This window comes from Aquarana catesbeiana, linkage group LG01 (assembly GCF_042186555.1).
Source record: "Aquarana catesbeiana isolate 2022-GZ linkage group LG01, ASM4218655v1, whole genome shotgun sequence".
In the NCBI taxonomy this organism is placed as follows: Eukaryota; Metazoa; Chordata; class Amphibia; order Anura; family Ranidae; genus Aquarana; species Aquarana catesbeiana.
In genome coordinates this window covers 345,316,145-345,342,965 of record NC_133324.1, presented here as the reverse complement: position 1 = coordinate 345,342,965, position 26,821 = coordinate 345,316,145, and positions in this window count along the sequence as shown.

The following is a 26,821-nucleotide window of genomic DNA, read 5'->3' as shown; positions in this document are numbered from 1 at the left end:
TATAAGTAATGGTGAATACAGAAATGAGTCTTTGTGGTAGGCAGTTAAGCAGGAGAGACTTTTTTTTGTCTAGGGGCCTGCTCATATGATAACATGAGTGCATGCATGTGGGTTATGGGATTCTCTTTAGGGGGAGCATTTGGACTAATTCCTGATAGAGAGGGGAGCGAAGCTGCACTGTATCCACTAAATTGGGAAAGGAACAAATGGCGGGTGAACTGTGTGGACATGGGTCCGCTAAAAGCATTTTTAAAACCTTAAAAAAGAGGTTACTGAGAAGTAACATCAGCCCTTTGCTGTTGTTGGATGTTGCATTCCCGAAGGTACCCAAGTAGTGATGAGCCTAGATTCAGTTTGTGGCTGGCTTGGTAGACTTTACTGGAGTTAAGATGCTGAATCTAAACTTCAATGAAATCAATGGGAGCCAAATCTTAGAAATAAGCTGTTATTTTCTAGGCAATAAGGCAAAGGATCGTCAAACAAAAACATGGGTACCTTGGCAACATGTACCAAAGTAAAAAAAAAATGTTTAAAAGTTATTTTTTAGTGGAGTGCAGACATTGTAATAATGCTTTTGGATTTAAAGGGGAAACCCCATGCAAAACACAACAAAAAACAAAAAGTTGGGTTCCCCCCAAAATCCATTCCAGATCTTTATCCAAGCTTCCAGATTCTGATAAGTTCTTGCCCACAGACCTCCACAACTACCAGGCCATCAACATAGCAACACAGTGCTTTGCCAGGCCAGTTCCTGGTATAGTTTTAGGAGTGGGTGCAAATGTTTGTCACCTTTCCCCCCTTTCTGTTCAAGCAGGCTGAATACTCAGATAAGGTTCTGGTATGAATTTTGGAGGGACCCCATGCTTTACTTTTTTGTGGGGTTCCCCTTTACAATCCATACCAGATCCAAAGGGTCAATTTATGGTGAACTCCATGCTTCTTTTATGTATGGTCCCCCTTAAAATCCATGCTAGACTTGAATCTGCTATGAATTTCGGAGGACCCCATACCTTTATTTTTTTATTTATTAATGTACATGTCATGCTCTATCTATGTCTGTTTTTTTTACATTCAGCTGTCAGTAAAATTTGGCCTCAACATGGGTTCAAACTTAAGTCTCATCCATAAGTACAAGTAAAGCATTTATTTTTTAAAACATTCAATCCCAGCTTGGACAGCTGTTCCTTTTGGGGATAGAGCTCTATTGAATGATCCAGTGAGTGATTACAAATGAGTCTTAATTAGGGATGGGGCCGAACTTTTGTTGTTCGGACGTTTGGCGAACAGCCGAACAAACGGGTCTTTCAACCGTTTGTTCGGCCCCCTGAACTGACCACAATGTGTTGTGGCGCTGAACAGTGCATTGCAAGCCCTGATTGGCTGAAGCAGTGAAAGCTTCAGCCATTCAGGACACAGAGCACTGTCAGAGTCATGATTGGATACTGTCATCATGACTTTATCCAATCATGGCTCATTCCCGCCCCACAGTATAAAAGTATTCTTTCAATGGCAGCCATTTTCAGTGTGATTTTGGCGTGGAGAGAGATAGAACAGGGCACTGTTCAGTGCTATTAGTTAGTTAGTGTGCTATCCTGTGCTATTTTGCTTCATAGTTCTGTGTGCATTACTGCCAGTTTAACGCCATATAGTTCTGTGTGCAAAAAATAAAATATAAATAAAAAATAAAAAGACAAACCTGTGAGCCACCAATTCCTAGATGCTAAAACGTAAATAAAATTCCTAAAGCTGCTAGCATTACACACGTCACATATATCGTGCAAAACCAATTATAAATATATATATGCTGTGCTAAAAGGTATGTATAAGAAGTTCACGGTAAATAATTGATCTCAAATTAAATAATTAATGAACCAGTGAATTATAAATGTTAATACACATATATCATACTATGGATATAGTTATAGTGCCTAGTACATAACTGTGTATTACAAGCCAAAATAAAAATATATATTAAAAAACAGCACTATATCAAAGTGCTTCTGTGCTTTCATATAGTGTCCAAATAAGTCAATAATGACCTTGCTTTCATACAGTGTCCAAATATGTCAATAATGACCGTGCTGGAAAACGATGCTGTAAGTGATTTAAATCATATAACAAAGTGCTCATGTGCATGAAGTAGCGAACGATTGCGTCACTAATTCAGTATTGATAAAGGTCCGTGTAATTCAAAAGCTGTGATCCAAGCCGTGCTAAGGTGTCATCACTCAAGTGCCCCCCTTAGGTAATAAATGCTCACCTTGGAGCGTGTGACTTTGCGATTAAGCTAAGTCAAAACACGCATGTGAACCACCTCTGGGCTCTATAATGGTATTGGGCTCCTGGATTTCTCAGCATACATCAACCGGGATATGAAACAGGAAAAACTCGATAGTGCAAGCACAGTTTGAACCGTTTATTAAATAAAGCAAAATAGATCCTGTAACGACACCCCGAGTATGAAAGGGGTTAAAGTCGTTTAGGACATTTCAAACCCAAACACAAAGGCAGCTACCGAACACTCCAATCAGCCGAACAAGGAACCCATACAAATAATCCACCCCAAAAACGAGACACGGCTCTGTCTTCAGGTTCCAAGCAGGAATGAATCTTTATTCCAAAAAACACATGTTATACAGATCCCACTTCAAAACATTTCCCCCCCACCCTTGGAAAACAGGGCGGGTTAAACTGTCCAATAACAATGGACACACAGGTCAGGTGTGCTTAACTTCTAATCAGTAAACAGTCTTAAGAGGGGGGCTGCTGGAAGAATCCCCCCTCCCTCTTTCCTCACAGCAATACACATCCTGTGATCCAAGGCAGACAAACACAATAGAACATTGGAATACAGCCCCACCCCAAACTAGCAAAGCAAACAGTACACAACACAATGAGACAGCACACTTTATATATACACACATATACAGCATTGAGTCTCTGACTAGCACAGATCACAGCGGGGCTCCCACTCACCCTGTGCCCCACCAGCGACTCCCGTCACATGGCTCCCTCCTTGTGGAACACTCCGGCAGACCCATCTTGATCCTTCTCGGGTCAACTTGGGGATGTCCGGAACTAGGAGGCCGGAGTGACGTCGGTTTGCCGGGACAACCCATCAGCATTGCCATTTTGCTTACCGGGTCGGTAGCTGATGGTGAAATTGTAAGGTTGCAGGGCTAAGCTCCACCGCAGCAACCTGCCATTGTCTCCTGAGACCCGGTTAAGCCAGACCAATGGGTTGTGATCAGTGACTAATGAAAATTCCTGTCCATACAAATAAGGGTTCAACTTTTTAAGGGCCCAAACCAGGGCCAAGCACTCTTTCTCCACTGCTGCATAGCTCACTTCCCGGGGTAATAGTTTTCTGCTCAGGTATGCGACAGGGTGTTCTCTTCCATCCTCCCCAATTTGGCTCAGCACAGCCCCCAGTCCAAACATGGAAGCATCTGTGTGGACAAGGAAACGTTTGTTAGGTACTGGTGCAGCCAAGACAGGGGCATTTACAAGTGCTTGCTTGAGGGCTAGAAATGCGGCTTCACAAGCTGGAGACCACAGGACCTGCCTAGGTAAATTCTTTTTCGTCAGGTCAGTCAGGGGCTTGGCGATAGCACTGTAATCGGGGATAAAACGCCGGTAGTACCCGGCAGTCCCCAAGAAGGCTAATACCTGGGTATTAGTACGGGGTGTGGGCCAGTTAGCTACTGCCTCTACCTTGGCTGGCTCGGGTCTCTGGTTCCCACACCCTACTCGGTGTCCCAGGTACTGCACCTCTGCCATACCTAGATGGCACTTGTCTGGTTTCAAGGTCAGGCCTGCGGCCCGAATCTTATCCAGAACCACCCCTACATGAACCAGGTGCTCCTCCCAAGACCCACTGTAGATCGCAATGTCATCCAGGTATGCACATGCAAAATCCTGAAAGCCATCGAGGAGCCGATCCACCATACGTTGGAAGGTAGCTGGGGCATTTTTCATCCCGAATGGCATGACCTTAGACTGGTACAGGCCAAATGGGGTAACAAATGCCGACTTGGGGATAGCATCCTCGGCCAGGGGAATCTGCCAATAGCCCTTACACAGGTCGATTGTAGTTAAATAACGTCCCCTGGCTATACGATCTAGCAGTTCGTCTACCCTGGGCATTGGGTAGGCATCAGTGGTGGTCTTCTCATTGAGTCGCCTGTAGTCCACGCAGAACCGGGTAGTTCCGTCTTTCTTAGGCACCAGGACTACAGGCGAGGCCCAAGGGCTGTCAGAGGGCTCAATGACTCCTAACTGAATCATCTCCTGTATCTCCTTCCGCATTCCTTCTCGGACTGCTTAAGGAATACGGTAGGGGGGCTGACGCAGGGGTGCTTGTCCAGGGGTCTCTACCTTATGCACAGCCAGGGTCGTGTAGCCTGGTTTTTGGGAGAAAGTTGCCTGTTTCTCCCACAGAAGCCGCTTAGCCTGTTCCTTCTTTGTGGGGCTTAACTGGTCCCCTAGCTGTACGAGGCTAATGAGGTCAGTCTGGGGGTCTCTCTCTAATAAGTCAGGGAGGGGTAAACTTTCGGAATCGTCCGCAGCAGGCGCACATACTGCAGCCACATCCTCCTGCCGTTCCTGATACTCCTTCAGCATGTTCACATAAAAGGTTCGCTGGATTCTTTCATCTGCACAGCTGGCAATAACATAGGTAGTATCACATACCTGGGCTACTACTTTATATGGGCCCTGCCAAGATGCCTGCATCTTGTCGGTCTTCACAGGCTTGAGCACTAAGACCTTCTGCCCAACCTGGAAGATACGCTGTCGGGCACCCCGATCGTACCATCTCTTCTGTCTCCCCTGGGCCGCCTGGAGATTCTCTTTTACCATCAGAGACAGTTGTGCCATGCGGTCCCTGAGTTCCAGAACATAGGGCACTATGGGGGTTCCCTCCTGCTCTGTCTCTCCCTCCCAGTGTCCTCTAATGAGATCGAGGGGTCCGCGAACCCTTCTCTCATAGAGTAACTCGAAGGGAGAGAACCCAGTAGATTCCTGGGGTACCTCTCTGTACGCAAACAACAGGTGAGGCAGGAATTTCTCCCAGTCTCTGCAAGCGTCCGAAAAGGTCCTCAGCATTTGCTTGAGGGTCCCGTTAAAGCGCTCGCAGAGACCATTAGTCTGGGGGTGGTAGGGTGAGCTCAGCAAAGGCTTAATATTGCATACCTTCCATAACTGCTGGGTGAGCACAGCGGTAAACTGGGTTCCCTGGTCAGAGAGGATCTCCTTAGGGAAACCCACTCTAGTAAATATTTTAACCAGGGCATCAGCTACGGTCTCTGCTTCAATGTTGGACATAGCTACTGCCTCTGGGTAACGGGTGGCGTAGTCAACCACGGTGAGAATATACTTCTTCCCGGATGGACTAGGCCTGGCCAAGGGACCCACAATGTCAACGGCTATGCGGTAAAAGGGCTCCCCAATAATAGGCATGGACATAAGTCTGGCCTTAGGGTGGTCCCCCCGCTTACCTACCCGTTGACATGTGTCACACGTTTTGCAGTACTGTCGCACATCCTGGTTAAAATTGGGCCAGAAGAAATTCTGTGCAATTCTATGGGCTGTGCGGCGGGACCCTAGATGTCCTGCCAGTGGTACATCATGCCCAATTCGCAGAATCTCCAGCTGGTATTTCTTAGGTACCACCAGCTGTCGTTTCTGCGAAGGGACTTTATTTCCCGGGGATGGCTTAGGGATCCTATACAGTCTATCCCCCACCCATTCATAAAGCTCCCCATCTATTCCCTTTTCCTGAGTATCTGCCTTAGCCCTATACTTATGTAAGGTCGGGTCCTCCCGGGTTTCCCTCCCGAATGCTTCTGGGGTATCCCAACCTAGGGGAGCCTGATCTAAGGTACATGTCGGGGAAGATAGTCTTACCTGGGTCTCAGCAGCAAGTGGGCCGGTTCCAATAGCACGGGTCTGGGCACGGGTAGTCACTGGGTTGGCCTCAGCTGGGCCCATCGGGGCGTAAGCAGAAACGAGGGGGGCCAAATCATTCCCCAGTAGTACATCCGCTGGCAAATCCTTCATCACCCCCACATTCACATGTCCCGAACCAACCCCCCAGTCCAGGTGAACACGGGCAACGGGTAGCCGGAAAATAGTGCCTCCTGCTACCCTTACGGCTACAGTGTCCCCGGTGTGTTGGCTCTCTGGGATGAGGTTCTTCCGTAGTAGGGTCATCGTGGCGCCAGTATCACGTAGGCCATTAGCTACCTTTCCATTAACCCGAACGGTCTGCCTGTGTTGCTGCCTGTTGTCCTGGTTAGCTGCTTGTACTGGATCAGCCTCGTGCAGGATGCCCCACTGTTCTTCCTCCTCAACGCAGTGAGCCGCAGGCATGGATGTGCAGGGATTCCCCCCTGCTAGCTTTCTTCATGACTGGGACTGCCTGGCTGGATTCAACGGACAGTCTGGCTTTTTGTGCCCTAGCTGTTTACACCCGAAACACCTGATGGGTTGTGAGTAGTCCTGGGAGTTGAACCTGGGCTGCTGAGAATAAGTGGCCCCTGGAGGTGGTGCTGTAGGGCGGTACGACTGTGGTTGGTAGGTGCCAGCTGGAGGGGGTGCCGCTGATCGATAATCCACCCGAGCTGTTGTCTTGAACACTGGGTTATCCAGTTTGCGGGCGTCTGTGTATTCGTCTGCCAGGCGAGCTGCTTCAGACAAGGTGCAAGGTTTTCGGTCCCGGACCCACTCTCTGACTTCTGGGGACAGCTTGTCAAAGAAGTGCTCCAGCAGGAACAGCTGCAGCACCTCTTCCCCGGATACTGCTTGGCATCCAGCGACCCAGTGGGATGCCGTGCGGTGTAGGCGGCATGCCCACTCGGCATTAGAGTCTCCAGTCTGCTTACTCGTCTCTCGGAACCGCCTCCGGTATGCTTCTGGTGTGACGGCATACCTGGCCAAAAGTGCTTCTTTTACAAGCCCATAGTTCATAATATCCTTGTCTGGGATGGCCCTGAACGCTTCACTGGCACGGCCGGACAATTTCCCAGACAAAATGGTAACCCATTCCTCTGTGGGCACCCGGTGTAGGGCACATTGCCGTTCAAAATCTGCAAGGTACCCATCAATCTCCCCTTCTGCTTCAATGAAATTTTTAAAAGCAGCAAAATGTACCTTTCTCCTTTCAGTTGGTGCTGCTGTGTCTCCCGCTGCTGCAGCACCTCTTTGCTGTAGCCAATTTGCATCCACAGCCGCTATAACTCGGTCTATGATCTCCGCTGTAGGGTTAGGGCCATAATGTGCCAGTCTTATTTTTACAGCCCGATCAAAACTTTCCTCTTCGGGTGTCCTGTCTGTTATGCTGGGTCTTTCAGCTATGTTGGGTCTTTCAGCTCTATCCATTTCGACTAGTTCTGCGATAATGTCCCTCTTCTTACGGTTGTTGGCCGGTCGGCCCCGGTTCTCCAGTAAGTCCTTGAGGGTAGAGCGCTTTAGCCGTTCATACTGTGCTTCCATTGGCCTGTGTCCTCTTGTAGCTGTCCTTCTGGGCTGTGGGAATGATCCCGCTGCTTGCCATCAGTGTAACGACACCCCGAGTATGAAAGGGGTTAAAGTCGTTTAGGACATTTCAAACCCAAACACAAAGGCAGCTACCGAACACTCCAATCAGCCGAACAAGGAACCCATACAAATAATCCACCCCAAAAACGAGACACGGCTCTGTCTTCAGGTTCCAAGCAGGAATGAATCTTTATTCCAAAAAACACATGTTATACAGATCCCACTTCAAAACATTTCCCCCCCCACCCTTGGAAAACAGGGCGGGTTAAACTGTCCAATAACAATGGACACACAGGTCAGGTGTGCTTAACTTCTAATCAGTAAACAGTCTTAAGAGGGGGGCTGCTGGAAGAATCCCCCCTCCCTCTTTCCTCACAGCAATACACATCCTGTGATCCAAGGCAGACAAACACAATAGAACATTGGAATACAGCCCCACCCCAAACTAGCAAAGCAAACAGTACACAACACAATGAGACAGCACACTTTATATATACACACATATACAGCATTGAGTCTCTGACTAGCACAGATCACAGCGGGGCTCCCACTCACCCTGTGCCCCACCAGCGACTCCCGTCACAGATCCCCTTCAGGGGGACTCACACAGATTAGGTGTGTCAGTGCACCGCTCTATAGTAAGCCTATACTAGTGTATACCAATGGTGGTATCTGCATGATGCGGGCATCCTCCTCAGTGCACAAGATGCCTGCCGTGCAGTCCTGACCCCTCCCCAACACGTATTGAGCAGGGATTATGCATCTACTTCCCCCTGAAGTAAACGGTTCAAACTGTACTTGCACTATCAAGTTTTTCCTGTTTCATCAGCATACACCGGTTGGTGTATGCTGAGGAATCCAGGAGCCCAATACCATTATAGATCCCAGAGGGGGTTCACATACGTGTTTTGACTTACTTTAATCGCAAAGTCGCACGCTCCAAGGAGAGCAATTATTACCTAGGGGGGCACCTGAGTGATGACACCTTAGCACGGCTTGGATCACAGCTTTAGGATTACATGGACTGAAGTAGAATAGTAAAGTATCGAACCAGGCAGGACTTCAGCAATGCAGGTTTATTAACAGCTGATAACATACATGTTTATGTTCAAAGTATTACAAGATACAGATCTAATTTATACAGTTTCTTACAATGCAAGCATATTAGATATAAATATTCTTATCCTCTAACCAAATTTAAACAATTGTGAATTGTTCTCACCTTGAACCAGAATGGGTCTTTTCTGCCAATTCTTGGGAACCTCTCACCTGATAGGGACCAGCCGATCTGCCGGTGGTCTGGTCCCCTCACAGAGTTCTGGGTTCCAGCTCGACCAAGTTCTTGAGGGAAATTCACCTGAGACCACATTCTGGAACAAGTTAAGAAGTCTTCTCTGACTCGTACGAGGAGACAAGTTATGGACAGATACTTGCCCATTGGTTCTGACCTCTATGACCCGTGCAATAGGGCAGCATACACAGAGTTCAGCCTTATGAGCTCCTATCTGACTTGTCCGAGGGGACAAGTTAGGACAGATACTTGCCCATTGGTTCTGACCTCTATGACCTGTGCAATATGGCAGCATACACAGAGTTCAGCCTTATGAGCTCCTATCTGACTTGTCTGTCTAACAATTGCAGAGCTTGTATTTATATACTCTTTTACAAGTCTTATCTCAACTATCTGTCTTACATATGATTGGTCGCTAAGATCTACGTCAAAGTAACTAACCATAAATCTGACACTTGTTCTACAACCAGATAAACTTAATTATTCCCAAAATTCCTATATGTTCATTAAAGTGATTTATAAATGTTTTTGTCCAATTAAAAACACCTGTATAGAGACAGTCTGGCACCCAGCTGTGTTATCAAGCTCTCCTTATCTTCATAAGATTTACTTAAGTTCAAGAATGACAGATTTATGACATTTGGGAAAATGAACTTTCAATAACCCCACCAGATGTGTTATATGTCTCACTATATGTATGTATTTTAACAGTTTTAATGAGGGCACAAGCAGACCTTTGTTTGACCTTGTCAAACTTAATTTAATGTACTGTACATAACTTTAATTATTTCTAAACCACCTGTTTTCATATCTTTATCTGTCTGATTTATATGCATTTCAGACTTGAGACAATTCTATATTACTTGAATCTATCCTAATGAACTTTCACCCAGTAAACTATCTTAATACATTTTCGAGAACACCTGTGTACAAGTACTTGTCATAAAGCAGAGGTCATTTAAAGTTCAACACTTATAAATGAAGACTTTCTAAATCTATGGAAAACAGAGTATACATTATTAAAGATTAATAATTGTTGCTTTACTTATTGATTAATAATATTGATAAAACCACTACTATATAATAATATGAATAATAATAATAATTATCAATAAAATATATGCAAATCAATATATACAATATGAAATACATTGGCTAATATGAGATTCTACAACAGGATCTTTATCAATACTGGATTAATAAAAGAGATCCTAAGATGGACTTCTGTGCTACTATAATTAAACCGTGTAGAAATATGGGTGATGCTGCAAAATCAAAGAATAGTGAACACCACTCACTACTGAAAAATTTCAAAAATGCACAATAAAAATCAATTGTGTGTGTGATTCCGCGCAAAACCTCTAAATAAATAATTCTAATAAATAATAAATAAGGTGCACAAATGATAAAATTCCTCTAAATAATCCACGGTTAAAAAAAATATAAATATACATGATTGTTCATAAGTGAATAAAAGCGTGACTTCAGTGCTGATCAATCAAATAAAAATACATAAGATGCATAAAAAAGTGTGACTGATAAAAGTGAGCATGCGTTGATAGAAGATCTGGTGACTTTCGTGGTGTTAGATACCCACTAGGGGCTCCCAGAACTCTCACCTTGATGACACAATAAATGTGCCTATATGGATCCTTTGGAGATGTGCTCTTCCTGGTCCGATCGGTGCTGGCGTTCTGTTCCGTCTATGGGGAGGGGTCACTCCCTCCGGTAAGTGGACTCCACATATGGGATAATCAAAAAGGAGGGGACTCCAATAGGGTAATAACGTATAGCCAAAGAATTTTATTAAAAATAGCTGCTTACATTAAGGTAAAGGTAGTTGCGCCGAACAACAGTAAAAACAGCGTGGTTGCGATCCCCGCTACATCACTTCCGGTCCGCGCTATTTATTTCCAGTTATGTCCTACGCGTTACGTCATATCACGTGACTTCCTCAGGGCACCAGATTGGCTATTGCCATTGTTTATTTATATAGTTGGGACAGGAAGTGTAAAAATTGCCATTTTGTTGTAGACCAAGTGTATATCAGTGCAGCGGCCATCATTTAGGAGATGGTCACGCTGAATCTTTATGAACAGGTGTCACGAAATCAAAGATATGACACAGAAAATTCTAATTGTATTTGTATGGAAGATACATACCATTTCCATATTCATCATACACTATGCAGAATTCAGCATCAGTTGCATACTTCTTACAATTCACTCATAGAACTAACACACAGGGTCCTTCCACACCAACGTTTTTACAACCACTACAGACTTATTCTAACCTAATTTGGGAGATGATCAGTCTCCCTCACACATACAATATTCCCTAACAGTCTACAAAGATTACAAAGAAATTAATTTACATTTGTGAACATTCATTAACAAAATGTCATTATCTTCTGTTTTCTATATAGCAATACACAGTCACTCCTCCTAGCAAAGTATGCATACACATGAACACAAATTCCTGACTATATATAAATATACAAACATTCACAAAATTATTAAAACTGACAGGTTAGTTAGTAATTACTTATGGACAGCAGTGCTCAGAGTAAAGCCAATAGGCACCGTACGCGCATACGTCTCCTTACCAAAACGCTTGTCTCAAGACACGAAAAACCGCCAAGCCCTGCTTGCCACGGTGATCAGGAATGTCTCAACCCGATCTTAGCTCAGTTAGTACACAGACCGTTATAACAGATACATATAAACACATACACTTATAGCACAAAGACGATACATACCTTTTAACTTTGTTAACAAATGGAGCTCCAAAACCTTTACCTCATTTACCTGTCAGGACTTGCCTCTCCTGACATTTCTAAACTCATGAGTATTATTTTACACCACAATTTTTATGTTAAATAATATACAAAACAAAGGTACCTTTTTCTAGTAGTAGCTACATATCAGTACTGTTTTTTTTTTTAACTTAGGCTTTCCAGGGGTCTGATAACCCCAAAGCCTCCTCCAGATTGATTGCCAATCCAGGATACCAACATGCATGTAAATTTAGGCAACTCAAGAACCTCTTCCAAACTGGACTTACCAGTCTAGGATACCAATTCTTCCAGAACTCTTGTAGGGCTAGCATACCCATCAAAAATAAACCTCTTCTAGACCGATTTACTCAGTCTAGGATACCAACATGCATGTTAAAGGTAGGTTCTCCAGGGGTCAAAACATTTACCCCAAAACCTCATCCAGACCTCTTGTAGGTCTAGGATACCAATCAAAATAACCTCTTCTAGACCGATTTACTCAGTCTAGGATACCAACATGCATGTTAAAGGTAGGTTCTCCAGGGGTCAAAATATTTACCCCAAAACCTCGTCCAGACCTCTTGTAGGTCTAGGATACCAATCAAAATAACCTCTTCTAGACTGATTTATTCAGTCTAGGATACCAACATGCATGTTAAAGGTAGGTTCTCCAGGGGTCAAAACATTTACCCCAAAACCTCGTCCAGACCTTTTGTAGGTCTAGGATACCAATCAAAATATACCTCTTCTAGACTGATTTATTCAGTCTAGGATACCAACATGCATGTTAAAGGTAGGTTCTCCAGGGGTCAAAACATTTACCCCAAAACCTCGTCCAGACCTTTTGTAGGTCTAGGATACCAATCAAAATATACCTCTTCTAGACTGATTTATTCAGTCTAGGATACCAACATGCATGTTAAAGGTAGGTTCACACAGAGAGTAGCTAGCCTTCTACAGGGGTACCCCTCTGGAAAAAAATGTTTCCTTTTTTTTTTTTTTCATCCTGTACAATGCATTTTAAGGCATTAACAGTTGAGAAAACCCAACCTACCATCACAAAGATCTGCCTGGTGGACAGCGATACCCCAACAACAACCACCCGCCCCTCCTAGCGCTAGCAAAACACGGCACAACACAATGCAGAACCAATAATAGGTGTCTGCTAACCTAATATAAATTGCGCAAAATTGTGTTGAGCTCAGTGCCTCACCAGCATGGAGTTAGGCAAGATCGGAGTTGAGGTTATGCTGTCCCCGTACGGGCCACCAAATGAAGTAGAATAGTAAAGTATCGAACCAGGCAGAACTTCAGCAATGCAGGTTTATTAACAGCTGATAACATACAGGTTTATGTTCAAAGTATTACAAGATACAGATCTAATTTATACAGTTTCTTACAATGCAAGCATATTAGATATAAATATTCTTATCCTCTAACCAAATTTAAACAATTGTGAATTGTTCTCACCTTGAACCAGAATGGGTCTTTTCTGCCAATTCTTGGGAACCTCTCACCTGATAAGGACCAGCCGATCTGCCGGTGGTCTGGTCCCCTCACAGAGTTCTGGGTTCCAGCTCGACCAAGTTCTTGAGGGAAATTCACCTGAGACCACATTCTGGAACAAGTTAAGAAGTCTTCTCTGACTCGTACGAGGAGACAAGTTATGGACAGATACTTGCCCATTGGTTCTGACCTCTATGACCCGTGCAATAGGGCAGCATACACAGAGTTCAGCCTTATGAGCTCCTATCTGACTTGTCCGAGGGGACAAGTTAGGACAGATACTTGCCCATTGGTTCTGACCTCTATGACCTGTGCAATATGGCAGCATACACAGAGTTCAGCCTTATGAGCTCCTATCTGACTTGTCTGTCTAACAATTGCAGAGCTTGTATTTATATACTCTTTTACAAGTCTTATCTCAACTATCTGTCTTACATATGATTGGTCGCTAAGATCTACGTCAAAGTAACTAACCATAAATCTGACACTTGTTCTACAACCAGATAAACTTAATTATTCCCAAAATTCCTATATGTTCATTAAAGTGATTTATAAATGTTTTTGTCCAATTAAAAACACCTGTATAGAGACAGTCTGGCACCCAGCTGTGTTATCAAGCTCTCCTTATCTTCATAAGATTTACTTAAGTTCAAGAATGACAGATTTATGACATTTGGGAAAATGAACTTTCAATAACCCCACCAGATGTGTTATATGTCTCACTATATGTATGTATTTTAACAGTTTTAATGAGGGCACAAGCAGACCTTTGTTTGACCTTGTCAAACTTAATTTAATGTACTGTACATAACTTTAATTATTTCTAAACCACCTGTTTTCATATCTTTATCTGTCTGATTTATATGCATTTCAGACTTGAGACAATTCTATATTACTTGAATCTATCCTAATGAACTTTCACCCAGTAAACTATCTTAATACATTTTCGAGAACACCTGTGTACAAGTACTTGTCATAAAGCAGAGGTCATTTAAAGTTCAACACTTATAAATGAAGACTTTCTAAATCTATGGAAAACACAGTATACATTATTAAAGATTAATAATTGTTGCTTTACTTATTGATTAATAATATTGATAAAACCACTACTATATAATAATATGAATAATAATAATAATTATCAATAAAATATATGCAAATCAATATATACAATATGAAATACATTGGCTAATATGAGATTCTACAACAGGATCTTTATCAATACTGGATTAATAAAAGAGATCCTAAGATGGACTTCTGTGCTACTATAATTAAACCGTGTAGAAATATGGGTGATGCTGCAAAATCAAAGAATAGTGAACACCACTCACTACTGAAAAATTTCAAAAATGCACAATAAAAATCAATTGTGTGTGTGATTCCGCGCAAAACCTCTAAATAAATAATTCTAATAAATAATAAATAAGGTGCACAAATGATAAAATTCCTCTAAATAATCCACGGTTAATAAAAATATAAATATACATGATTGTTCATAAGTGAATAAAAGCGTGACTTCAGTGCTGATCAATCAAATAAAAATACATAAGATGCATAAAAAAGTGTGACTGATAAAAGTGAGCATGCGTTGATAGAAGATCTGGTGACTTTCGTGGTGTTAGATACCCACTAGGGGCTCCCAGAACTCTCACCTTGATGACACAATAAATGTGCCTATATGGATCCTTTGGAGATGTGCTCTTCCTGGTCCGATCGGTGCTGGCGTTCTGTTCCGTCTATGGGGAGGGGTCACTCCCTCCGGTAAGTGGACTCCACATATGGGATAATCAAAAAGGAGGGGACTCCAATAGGGTAATAACGTATAGCCAAAGAATTTTATTAAAAATAGCTGCTTACATTAAGGTAAAGGTAGTTGCGCCGAACAACAGTAAAAACAGCGTGGTTGCGATCCCCGCTACATCACTTCCGGTCCGCGCTATGTATTTCCAGTTATGTCCTACGCGTTACGTCATATCACGTGACTTCCTCAGGGCACCAGATTGGCTATTGCCATTGTTTATTTATATAGTTGGGACAGGAAGTGTAAAAATTGCCATTTTGTTGTAGACCAAGTGTATATCAGTGCAGCGGCCATCATTTAGGAGATGGTCACGCTGAATCTTTATGAATAAAGTTTCCTTATATTCAAACAAAAGAGTAAAAAAAGTCAGACAAGATGTTTAATGTTTGAATGTCATCTATGTTAGTAATTGTGCTATTCATCAAATTAGTGACCGCTCAACATGCGATTGTGCTTGTTTGTCTTTCTAAAATTAGTGTAACTCAATTTAATCTTAGAAAACTTGTTAGTATTATATTGATCCCCCGATATAAAAAAATAATAAATTAATTGCAATAAAAGCTGAGACACTAAAAAGCTGCTAGAGATAGATTAAAATCAGTTAAAAATGTAAAAAAAAACAACAATCCATATTCATACTAAATCCTGATAGAGATAAAAACGCTTATGACGTTGAGCACACCGGAAATGAGATACTGGGTTTACATAAATAGAAATACAGAATAACTAAAAATCACTTATAAAACAGTTTAAGTCAAATTCTATATTTAACCCTTCAGGTGCTAATGTCCTAATTTTGTGTATCCACTTAGACTCATTTTGACTAAGGGTCCTAATTTTATGATCCCCTCTCCATGATCTATTATATTTCTCTATGCCCCAAAATAATAGTCCCGTGGGGTCTTTGTTATGTACCAGCGCAAAATGCATGGATACATTATGTTTCGGATAGCCTTTTATAATATTTTCAATGTGCTCTTTGATTCTAATTTTCAGTGCTCTCTTAGTCCTCCCTACATACTGTAAATTACAGGAACATTGTAAAATGTACACTACCCCTTCTGTGTAGCAATTAATAAAATCTTTGATTGGGTAAATGTTTCCTGTACTAGTTGCCTTGAACTCATGTCTCTTGCCTTGAAATTTTTTTGCATGTGTACATGCATAGCAGTATTTGCAGGGATAAAAACCTTTTCCATTGAAAAAAGAAAATTTATTTTTAGGAGGTGGTTCAACCACATTTTTCACAATAATATCCCTCAGAGTGGGGGCTCTTTTATAAATAATGAGTGGCTTGTCAGGTAAGATTTTTTGTAGGTGTTTGTCTTTCTTTAGAATGTACCAGTGTCTCCGTATAATCTTTTCTATATCTTTAAATTGTATATATAAACCAAGTTAGCGCTAATAGTGATGCAAAAATGAAAAAATGTGAAATGGAAATATGATGTTAACAAATATTTGTAAACATTTGATACATGTCCATATTAGATAATTAATTAATTAATTAATAGAAAGTCCATCTTTGTATGAACAGTTGTGATCACCACGTGACAAAACAACTAAATTACTGGCAGTAATGTCCCAAAAGTGGATGGAGGTGTTTCAGAGATAATGGACCCAAAGTTGATGTATACCATGTGGGTCAAACAAACTTGACGGCACTTTGAAACACATATACAATCTTGAAAGCCAGGGATATCTTCTCCATATAGAAGTCAAAAAACGTCCTCGGACACAACCCACATAGAATGAAGAAGGGGCCATATAGTGTAATTCCGTAAAAAATGTAAAATTGGGAGGACTCCACTGCCGCCATTTTTATACACAAGCACTTTTTTATACATCTGAAATGTAAGTGTTTCTCTTTCAATAAATTTTACATTTTTTACGGAATTACACTATATGGCCCCTTCTTCATTCTATGTGAGTTGTGTCCAAGGACGTTTTTTGACATCTATATGGAGAAGATATCCCTGTGAAGGAACCACTAGGATTCCATCTTCAGTTCGCCTTTGGGGCTCCCCTGGTATTGCCAGTTGGCAATTCAAGCTTGTTTGACTCACACAGTATATGCTTTGTGGGTCCCAACTCTCTGGTAAGCCTCCATTCACTCGGGTGGTGGTATTCACACAATCTTATGTTTATACACACTGGATTCCCTTGAAGGCTTTCAAGATTGTATATGTGTTTCAAAGTGCCGTCAAGTTTGTTTGACCCACATGGTATACATCAACTTTGGGTCCATTATCTCTGGAACACCTCCATCCACTTTTGGGACATTACTGCCAGTAATTTAGTTGTTTTGTCACGTGGTGATCACAACTGTTCATACAAAGATGGACTTTCTATTAATTAATTAATTATCTAATATGGACATGTATCAAATGTTTAAAATTATTTGTTAACATCATATTTCCATTTCACATTTTTTCATTTTTGCATCACTATTAGCGCTAACTTGGTTTATATATATGGTTTATTAGCAAAATTTCTATTTTTGTTAGCTGCTTGCAATTGTGAGTAAGCGCATGGTTTTTTGTTTTTTAGTACACGTATATCTTTAAATTGAACATTAAAGTCTAAGATTAGACTTGGTACCTCTGAAAATGGTTGTGCTTTCTTAGGTGCATGTATCATTTGTTTCCTGTCCATTATTTGAATCGATTGGATATCCCTTCTGATTTGTGCTTCTTCATATCCTTTATTGACAAATCTTTGTCCAATCAGGTTGGCCTGGATCTTGAAATTTAGTGCAGTTACGCCTGATTCTTACCAGTTGACCTTTCGGAATATTGTATAACCAGGGTTTGTGATGGCAGCTTGTTATAGGTAAGTAGCTGTTTCTTGATACTTCCTTGAAATGAGTTTTGGTTATTAATCGATCTTCTTCAATAGTTTGCATCAATATTCCAGGTCAACTGTATATTCCTATCATTGTTGTTGAGGTTGCATAGGAATTGTTCCAGCGATTCTCTACTCCCATTCCATATGATTATGATATCATCGATGAACCTTTTAAACAGTCCTAGTTCGCAAGGTAGATGTTTATACACAGATTCCTCCTCCCATTGTGCCATAAAGGCATTGGCCACACTCGGTGCAAATTTTGCACCCATGGCTATACCGGTTATTTGCTTATAGTAATTTTGATCATGCCAAAAATAATTGTTTTTTAGTGAAAACTCCAGACATTTAATTAAGAATTTTCTTTGTATGCATTTCAATGTGCTATATTTTCTCAGAGCCCATTTGGTCGCTTCACACGCTTGGTGGTGTTGAATAATCGTGTAGAGGGATGAGACATCCACGGTGGCCATTAGGGTCCTTCCTTCTAGGACTGGTATATCTTCTAGTAGTTGTAGGACATGTTTTGTATCTCTTATATACAATGTTGTTTGTTGAATGGCAGGTTGGATGAAATAGTCAATATATTGGCCGATTCTTGCTGTTAGGGAGTTGATCCCATTTACTATAGGTCTTCCCGGGGGGTTCTGGAGGTTCTTGTGTATCTTGGGGACTGTGTATATCACTGGGATTCTATGTGAGTCAGGAACTAGATATCTTGCTTCTTTCGCATCTAGTATGTCTTTTTTTATACCTAAGTGCACAACTTTTTCTAATTCTTTTTTGCATTTAGTAGAAGGTTTACTTAGCAATCTTTGATATGTGGTTGTGTCTTCCAGTTGGCGTTTGATTTCTGCTTGATAATCCGTTTTATTTTGAATGACCACTCCTCCTCCTTTATCTGCTGGCCTTATTACCAGATCTTTTCTGTTGATCAAGGATCGTATGCCTTTCTTAATATGTATGGGATCATTTACTTTCTTAATCTTCAGTTGGTCCAGGTCCTTTAATACTAAGTTTTTAAATACTTCAATGTGCTGATTGTCGTATATTTGAGGGTTAAAAAAGAGACTTATTTGGTAGTCCTCTGTGTTCCATTCATTGTAGATCATGTGGGATTGTCGTTCGTCTAGTTTGAGGGTTGCTTAGAATTGCTTTTTTAATGTTTATTTTTCTTACGTATTTCCTTATTCCTATATATGTTGCGAATTTAAATATAGAATTTGACTTAAACTGTTTTATAAGTGATTTTTAGTTATTCTGTATTTCTATTTATGTGTGCTCAACGTCATAAGCGTTTTTATCTCTATCAGGATTTAGTATGAATATGGATTGTTGTTTTTATTTACATTTTTAACTGATTTTAATCTATCTCTAGCCGCTTTTTAGTGTCTCAGCTTTTATTGCAATTAATTTAGTAATTTTTTCTATCGGGGGATGTTGTGGAAAATGTTATATTAATGTATTGTCATAAGTCTCCCAGTGTGTGTTCAATCACAGCCCGCTCTAATAGCTGACTGGGGCAGACCAAGGCTGATTGAGATCCGTTTGGTAGTGAAAAGCTCTTTGGGGGTGTAGAGAAATGTTTGTGGAGTGAGGACATGTCCGCCAGCTAAGGGCCCCTGTGCGATGCACAGAACAATCGTCTGGTGGGGGTGTGTTCGACATTGTCGGTTTAACGAGTGTGCTCTCATGTTGCCCCTGTGTGCCTGATCAACACATTTGTGGCCCAATGAGTGTACGCCTGCCGATAATCTCTTGTCCACAAAGACAGTAGAATAATCCAGGTATACATTGTTCTCTGGAACAATGTATAATAGGGATTTCTATCAACGGAAATACGGGAGTCTTTTGGGTTCTGGTTGGAGACAGGGTTAATGTTTGAAAGCCATGTGGCTTCTAAAAACATACATGCACCCTGTCTCTGCTCAGACACACCCATAAGACTCCTGTAGTCATTGTTCATTGGTTGTTGCATTTTCCTGTGTTGTTAAATCCTTATATGGTCATTGATATCCTGTGAGGTCACAAGCTTTGTAAGAGGTGTTATTGGCTGTTGGAGGCCGAACCCTCGAGCTGTGGGACCTCCTATTGATATGCTAATAAAGTGACTCAAGCAGACAGCTGGGGCTGGCGGGCAGTGTGTTTTTGGAACTGGAAGCAGGAGGATGTGATTTTTTGTGAGCATGAGACACACACACACACCAGAGGATGAGCTACACCAGAGGAGAGACATATGATCAAAAGGTGAGATGGTATTATATCATTAGACGAAATTGTTATTATGATTAGAAACAGGAGATTTGGCTGTGTGCTTTGCGTACAACCAAATTTCGCTAACAGCATGGCGGGCCAGGTACTTTATGGAGCAGACAGAACCCCCGTCCACATCGGTGAGAAAAGGGGGGAGAATGGATCCCAGTCTAGGACATTTCTTTCCGATGTGTTGGGGAGCCTTTGTTCTGCAAAAGAACAAATTTTTTGTCTTTTGAAATAATGCTGGAAGTTTGATCGTATGTCTGGTGTGTGCCTCTCTGTGTGTGTGTGCCTGTTTGCATGTGTGTGCGTATTTGTGCCTGTGTGTGTGATTTGTATCTCGAATCTTTGTGTAAGGAGACTGTGTGTGTGTGTGTGACTGATGCTGTGTAACAAGTTTGTAATGCATATGAGAAATATAAATGTATGAATTGATATTATTTGCAGCCTGCAATGTGTGTGTGTGTGTGTGGCTGAGTAGTTTTGTAAGTAGCTGAACCTGTTTGTAAAGATGCCATGAGTTTAGTGAAGGGGCAGGCATTGTTGTTTTTGTATTGAAAGGGGCTACGCCCTGGGGGAAGGGGACTCTAATGTTCTGAACAGACATACAAGCATTCACTGTCTGTATCTCTCAATGTTTTCTTCCTGTGAAAGCTGATGTGAACTGAGTTTGAGGGTATGTTACAGCCGTGTAATTGTGGGTTATGTGGCTTGGTTGTTTCATTGGATAGCATGTGTTCCTAAGTTGTGCTTTTTGTAACTTTAACACTTTTAAATGTTTGTCTAAGCGTTCATTTAGTATCTCAAATGTGTAAGTTTTTGGGGAGACATTTTTGGTTTTGGCAGAAAAATGGTTTTTGTCTGCTACTTCCTTTTGTTGTTGTCTGCCATGTGACTACGGTCGGCCATTTTCTTTTTCTTTGTGTGTGGACTTTAAAATGTTTATCCATCTTGGTCAGTTTTGGCTGGAAAATGCGCCATTTTGTTGGGGTCTGGCCTTTGTTGTGGTCACCATGTGCATTGGCGGCCATTTTGAAGACCTCTGGGCCCTCCTATAGGTGAAGCTACTCCATTGTGTATTCCTTTGTGTGTGCAAAGCCATGTGCTTTAAGCTACAATCTGGCTTCTAGGCACCATTTTGTGAATTCTATTTTTGTACTGTTTACATACTTTTTAAGGAAACTATTGCGTTTTCTGTATTGAATATTGGTTTTGAGTGAAATCTCTACTTTGCACTGAATTTCAATGGATAACAAGACTAGCTTTAACTGAGTTTTTGTACACAGCGGTGTGTGTTATTTTAATTTTTTAATGTTTGGGAGTTTCTCAGAGGGCAATTCATTGTTTTGAGGCTTGTATCACTTTAGCTAAGGGTTGCCAGCCTGCAGTATCCCTCCCCTCCCTTTTCCTGTACATTGATATGTAAATAAACCAGTTTGAGGGGTTTTAGAGCTGGGCATGCAGCATTTTATGTATCAACAGGAAGTTGGTGGGGGGGGGCTTGGAGTATCACACAAGCAAATGAGATTTTTACTCGTAAGGAGAATGGGAAAATACTGGCGTTTGAAAGTGTTTTAAATTTAATTCCAATTGTTTTAAAGAAGTTTATGTTTCTAGTGAAGATTTCTAATGTCTTGATAGACAAAATACGAAGCTATTTGGGGCTTCCTCTCCCCCTGCTGGTTCCTACTCAGGTGTGCAACAGGAAATTGGTGGGAGGGGCTTGGGGTCTTTTGACTTGTGTTTGGAAAGACAAAATCATTTTTATTTTTAAATTAAATTAAGGTTTATACTGTAATACAGTTTTGGGTAGAGATCAAACAGGAGGCATCCATGTTATTGTTGTAATATCGAGGTGCAGAGAGAAGCTGCAGTGTTGTGAAAAAAAAGCAGACAAAAGTGCTCTGTGTATATTCGTCTGGCGACGCAGTGTACAGTCGTACAGCGCAATGCGCTTGTGTATGCATACACTGTGAGGGGTTGAGACATAATTCGGGGGTTGATCAGTCGTTAGTAAATCGTTTGGTATAGTTAATAGTTTGGTTGTTAAAAGAGTGGTACTCTGTAGTTCCGTGCCAAACGTGTTGGGACAACAAGCCATAGAGTTGATGCCTCGTTTTAGTGTTTCTAGTTGAATGACTAATTTGTAGTCTGTCAATCCACCGTGTAAGAAGGCACTGGGCAGTGGTCTCCGAAATTAGTGCAAGGGTTTTCCTTGGACGCAGGGGTAAGACGATAAGCCGATTTGAATCGCCATGGGCAATGGCAGTCCGTGCAAGGGAAGGAATGCGAGGCTTCCCACGGTCAAACGGATGCACAAGAGCATGTGGAGTCTAGTTCTGAGGAAAAAGGCCATTAAACCCCAGAAAGATTGACATAGGTGGTCCAAGGATACTATTTTGGGTATCCCTCTGGAGTTGATGTTGCGCGACTGTGGCTTCAGATATCTGTAATGTTGAGTGAGTTGATGGATGTGTAGTACACCTTTGTGTGATTAAAAATACACAGGCCTGTTTTTGAACTTTGTGTGGCTGGTCCATGCAAAGATTTTGAAATGCTCTCGTGCCTTTCAAATTGTATTCTTTTCTGTCGCTAAAAGAGTGAAGGCAGCATTCCATCTGGTCGTTTTTTTATTTTTTCGTTTTTGGGAACTATGAAATATCTGTCCCACATTTTTATCTAAATGTTTGTCTTTGTCTCATTGTTTGTATGTGGTAACAAGATGTTTGAACCTACCGCGACAGCCCTTTTGCGTGTCGCGGCTGTTGTATTTTAGGAAAAAAAACGTACAGAGGGTTTAGTTATTATCGGTTTTGTGGAATGTCAGTGACAATTTACCAATGTACATGAATATTTTATTGTTTACCATTCTTTGAAGGATAGAGTAATAACTTTTGTTTATAAGTATCTTTTCAGGTCCAGTTTCTGGAAGTGTGTGTACAGGTGTATAAGAAGGTAAAAGTATCATAGGCTATTTCACTGTTTTATTCTGCACCATTCTAAAGCCTGCATGTCTTCCTCCAGTTTGTAATGAGGAGGGAAGAAAAGGGGGGATGAGAGTGGTGAGAATACCACAATTTCAAACCAATAATACTAACCTTTGTAATTCTGACCAAGTTTGTGCCAAGACTGTCATTCTTTGATGGAATTTGAATCAGCAAGCAGCAGTCTGGTGAAAGAGGATCCCATCCCAGATGCTAAGAACCTTTTTGTCACTGGTTCCAGGTATTACACCCCGGATGGTAAGCCACGCACAGGTTATGCAGTGACCACAGTCCCGATGTCTGGGTTATTGTCATATGAGGTTTGTTTGAAGGTCAACCAAAAACAGAATTGTACTTTCCTCATTAGCTGTCACCTACATTCTCAGCTGATGGGGTAGGTGCAAGCACTGTAATGCCCCGTACACACGGTCGGATTTTCCGATGGAAAATGTCCGATCGAAGCGTGTTGTCGGAAATTCCGACCGTGTGTGGGCTCCATCGGACATTTTCCATCGGATTTTCCGACACACAAAGTTGGACAACAGGAGATAAAATTTTCCGACAACAAAATCTGATCGCATCAATTCCGACCGTGTGTGGCCTGTTCCGACGCACAAAGTGCCACGCATGCTCAGAAGAAATTCCAAGACGGAACAGCTCGTTCTGGTAAACTTAGCATTCGTAATGGATACAGCACTTTCGTCACGCTGCAATGTTCAAAATGGTTTAATACAGCGCACTCTCTTCTTCTTTATAATGTGACAAGAATGAAGTAGTTTTGCTGCTCATATTCACACACACTTCTCACAAACTTATTTCGTTACTATTTATCGGGATTCCCTCAATATATTTTGATTTCTCACATCTGACAACATATTTTTGTATATTTTTTATATATTTTTTGGCTTTAATGTAGAATTTTTTTTTTGTGTTTCTATTTTTTTTTTTTTTTTTTGCGATTTTGATTTGTACTCCCGGAAATGTTTGTGTGTGTTTTTTGTGACAAGTTCCCACAACACCATTGATATGTTGTTATATTTAATCTGTAGGAGATTGTTTGGTCTTGTTGTCCCTTGTTAATTTCGCATTTTATGTTAGAAATGTACCTGAATCCTCACCAACAAACTGTCTTTTTTGGATGAAAACACACACGGGAGAGTAGAATTTCCCCAAAAAATTTATTAAGGGCTCACAACTATAAACAAAGAGGGAGGCAACGCTGGAGAAACTGCAGAAATGGGCGAAGCCTTGGAACCCCAGGGCAGACATCAATTATTTAAAAGCAAAATTGGTGGCCTGAGAAGTCCTTTTCTAAGGGAGGGCAGTCTGGTCCAGAAGTCCCATAGATCCGGAAAGCAGCAGATGACATCTGTGTCCCCAGGCTGTGGTCATACGAGAGACTGCATCTTCTGTCAGACCAGACTGAACCCAGGGTCATCACTCTCAGGTCTTCTTTCCACGCTTCCTTCCACGCGGTGGCTGTGGTGGTGGAGTTGTGGCAGCAGGAGGAGGAGGAGGATCGTCCATCTCAATGACATCCGTCTTGGGTGTTAGTTCCCCACTCACCCCCTTACGTAGGACTTTATAAATAATGTCCTCAGAGAGCCTGCGTTGACCCTCCTGCATGCCCTGCAATTTGGTGGCAGCCATGCAGGCAAAGGCCTCTTCAGGAGTGGGGAAGGCTCTGAGGGACGCAGAAGCCTCCTGGATCAGCCTGTACGCTGAATCCTGCAGGGGACTTGGAGTGGCCTTCCTGGCCCTTTTGTATGGAAGGCGGAGGGGAGGGACCTGAGATTCAGTCAGGCTGCGACTGGTCCCAGGCTTCTCTTGGCTGACACTTAGCCCCGCCTCCTCCTGGCTGCCACTAATCCCCGCCTCCTCCTGACTGCCACATTCCACAGCCTCCTCCTGGCTGAGGTCTTCCTGTGTATAAAAAAGGGACATAGTTTTAGTTTTTTCTTCATCAATCACACACAATTTTCACCTCCTGACTGCTGCAAATTGAATGTTAACAAATATAACGGACTATCCTTCTGAGCCCAGCATTTTTCATTTTTGTCCCAATTTTGGGTGCCCACTACTGTCTATTGATATGTAATACACTTTTTTCAAGCAGCAATTAGTGATCAATAATAACATCTAGTAAACATCATTTATTTATTGACCAGAAATCTGTAGAACAATGCTATACCTGACTCCAGCTGGGTTCCTCCACTTCTTCCTGGCTGGAAGGCCCAGGTTGGACATCATAAGCCTCAACTGGGGTGGAAGGAAGCGTGGAAGGAAGAGTGGAGAGGGATTCCCTGACTTCAATGTGGTCTGACAGAAATCGCAGTCTCTCGTAGTACCACAGCCTGGGGACATAAACTTCATCTGCTGCAGCTCCGGACCTCTGGGAATAAATAATAGCTGCCAGCACAACAGAAATCTGTAAATATGTGAACAAATGGGAAAGTGGTAAAGTGCAGCACTAAAAGTGAAGGTGAAAGTGAGATTCCCCTGATGGGATCAAACTAGTAACAAACAATTACTGTGCATAAACTATGATAAAATCCATACAATATTACTCTAATATACAAACAACGATGATGATATTTACATAAACCAACAGTGCATATATATATATATATATATTAGAATGAAAGGCCATAAAGTGACTCCAATATATAAAGTGACTTGCGAGATAAATCTGTGAACTAGTTGTCTGTTGATAATCCACCACCAAAAGGAAAGAGGCATACCAGACAAGGTGAACCCAACTAGGCATACGCCTGATGAGTCAACAGAGCTTGTGGTGTAACACACCCAGGGAAGAAAATCAGCCTACACGGTTTCCGATGTAGACCAAACAGGCAGGGGTCCATCACAATGTATATCATCAATGGGTATCCACCAAGGGAACAGTGACCAAAGATCAAGAACGGATCCTCCCATTATTATATATGCTAAAAGGAAAGAAAGTGGGCCACATAGTGTGATTTCATTTACATAAAAGGCATTTTATTGAAACAAGTAAAATGGTCACTCACATTTGAGAAGGCATTAAAAGGCATGTAAGTAAAATCAAATATCGCAGTGGCATCAGCAGAGCCTGTCCCAACAGGTTTCGTCTCAATAAGACACCATCTCATTATATTAGACAGCGAACAGGATTATTGCCCATTGGGTCGACAGGATTACTGCCATAGTGGGTGGGTGAATGGGCTTATATCACACACACACAGAGAGGGTGGAGTTACTTCCCCATCTGTGTGTGCTGCATTGTACAGCCAGCTTCAGTTAGGAGAGACTGGTGAGGCTGTGAGGTCACATGCCAGCCACAATAAAATAATAAAATATGTGTTAAAAATAGTTTAAAAAAAAGATGTATTGAGCCATGTAATTGTATATGCTGTAATATAATGCCCTTTTGAAGAAGTGTGTTTCCAAATACTGTATTTATTGGCGTATAACACTCACTTTTTAACCATGAAAATCGGGTGCAAATAGCGTGTGCGTGTTATACGCCAATACTTCAATTTTAGCTGCATAAAGGGAGGGGGTGGGACGAGTGCCGTCAGGTTACAAACAGTGAGAATCTTCTGTTTACTTGGCGGCCTCTGTAATAGGAAGTCCCGTCTCCTGGGCCGCCATTGGACTACTGTTCTGTCTATCATAAGAGATTCTCACTGTATGTAATCTGTCGGCACTCGTCCCGCCCCCTCCCTGTACCCTCTAGGCTGCAGATGGGCATCGATCAGTCTGCACTGATGGCATTGGCGAGACTGCTGCATTGAAGGTAATGGTGAGGCTGATGCATTGATGGCAATGGTGAGGCTGCTGCA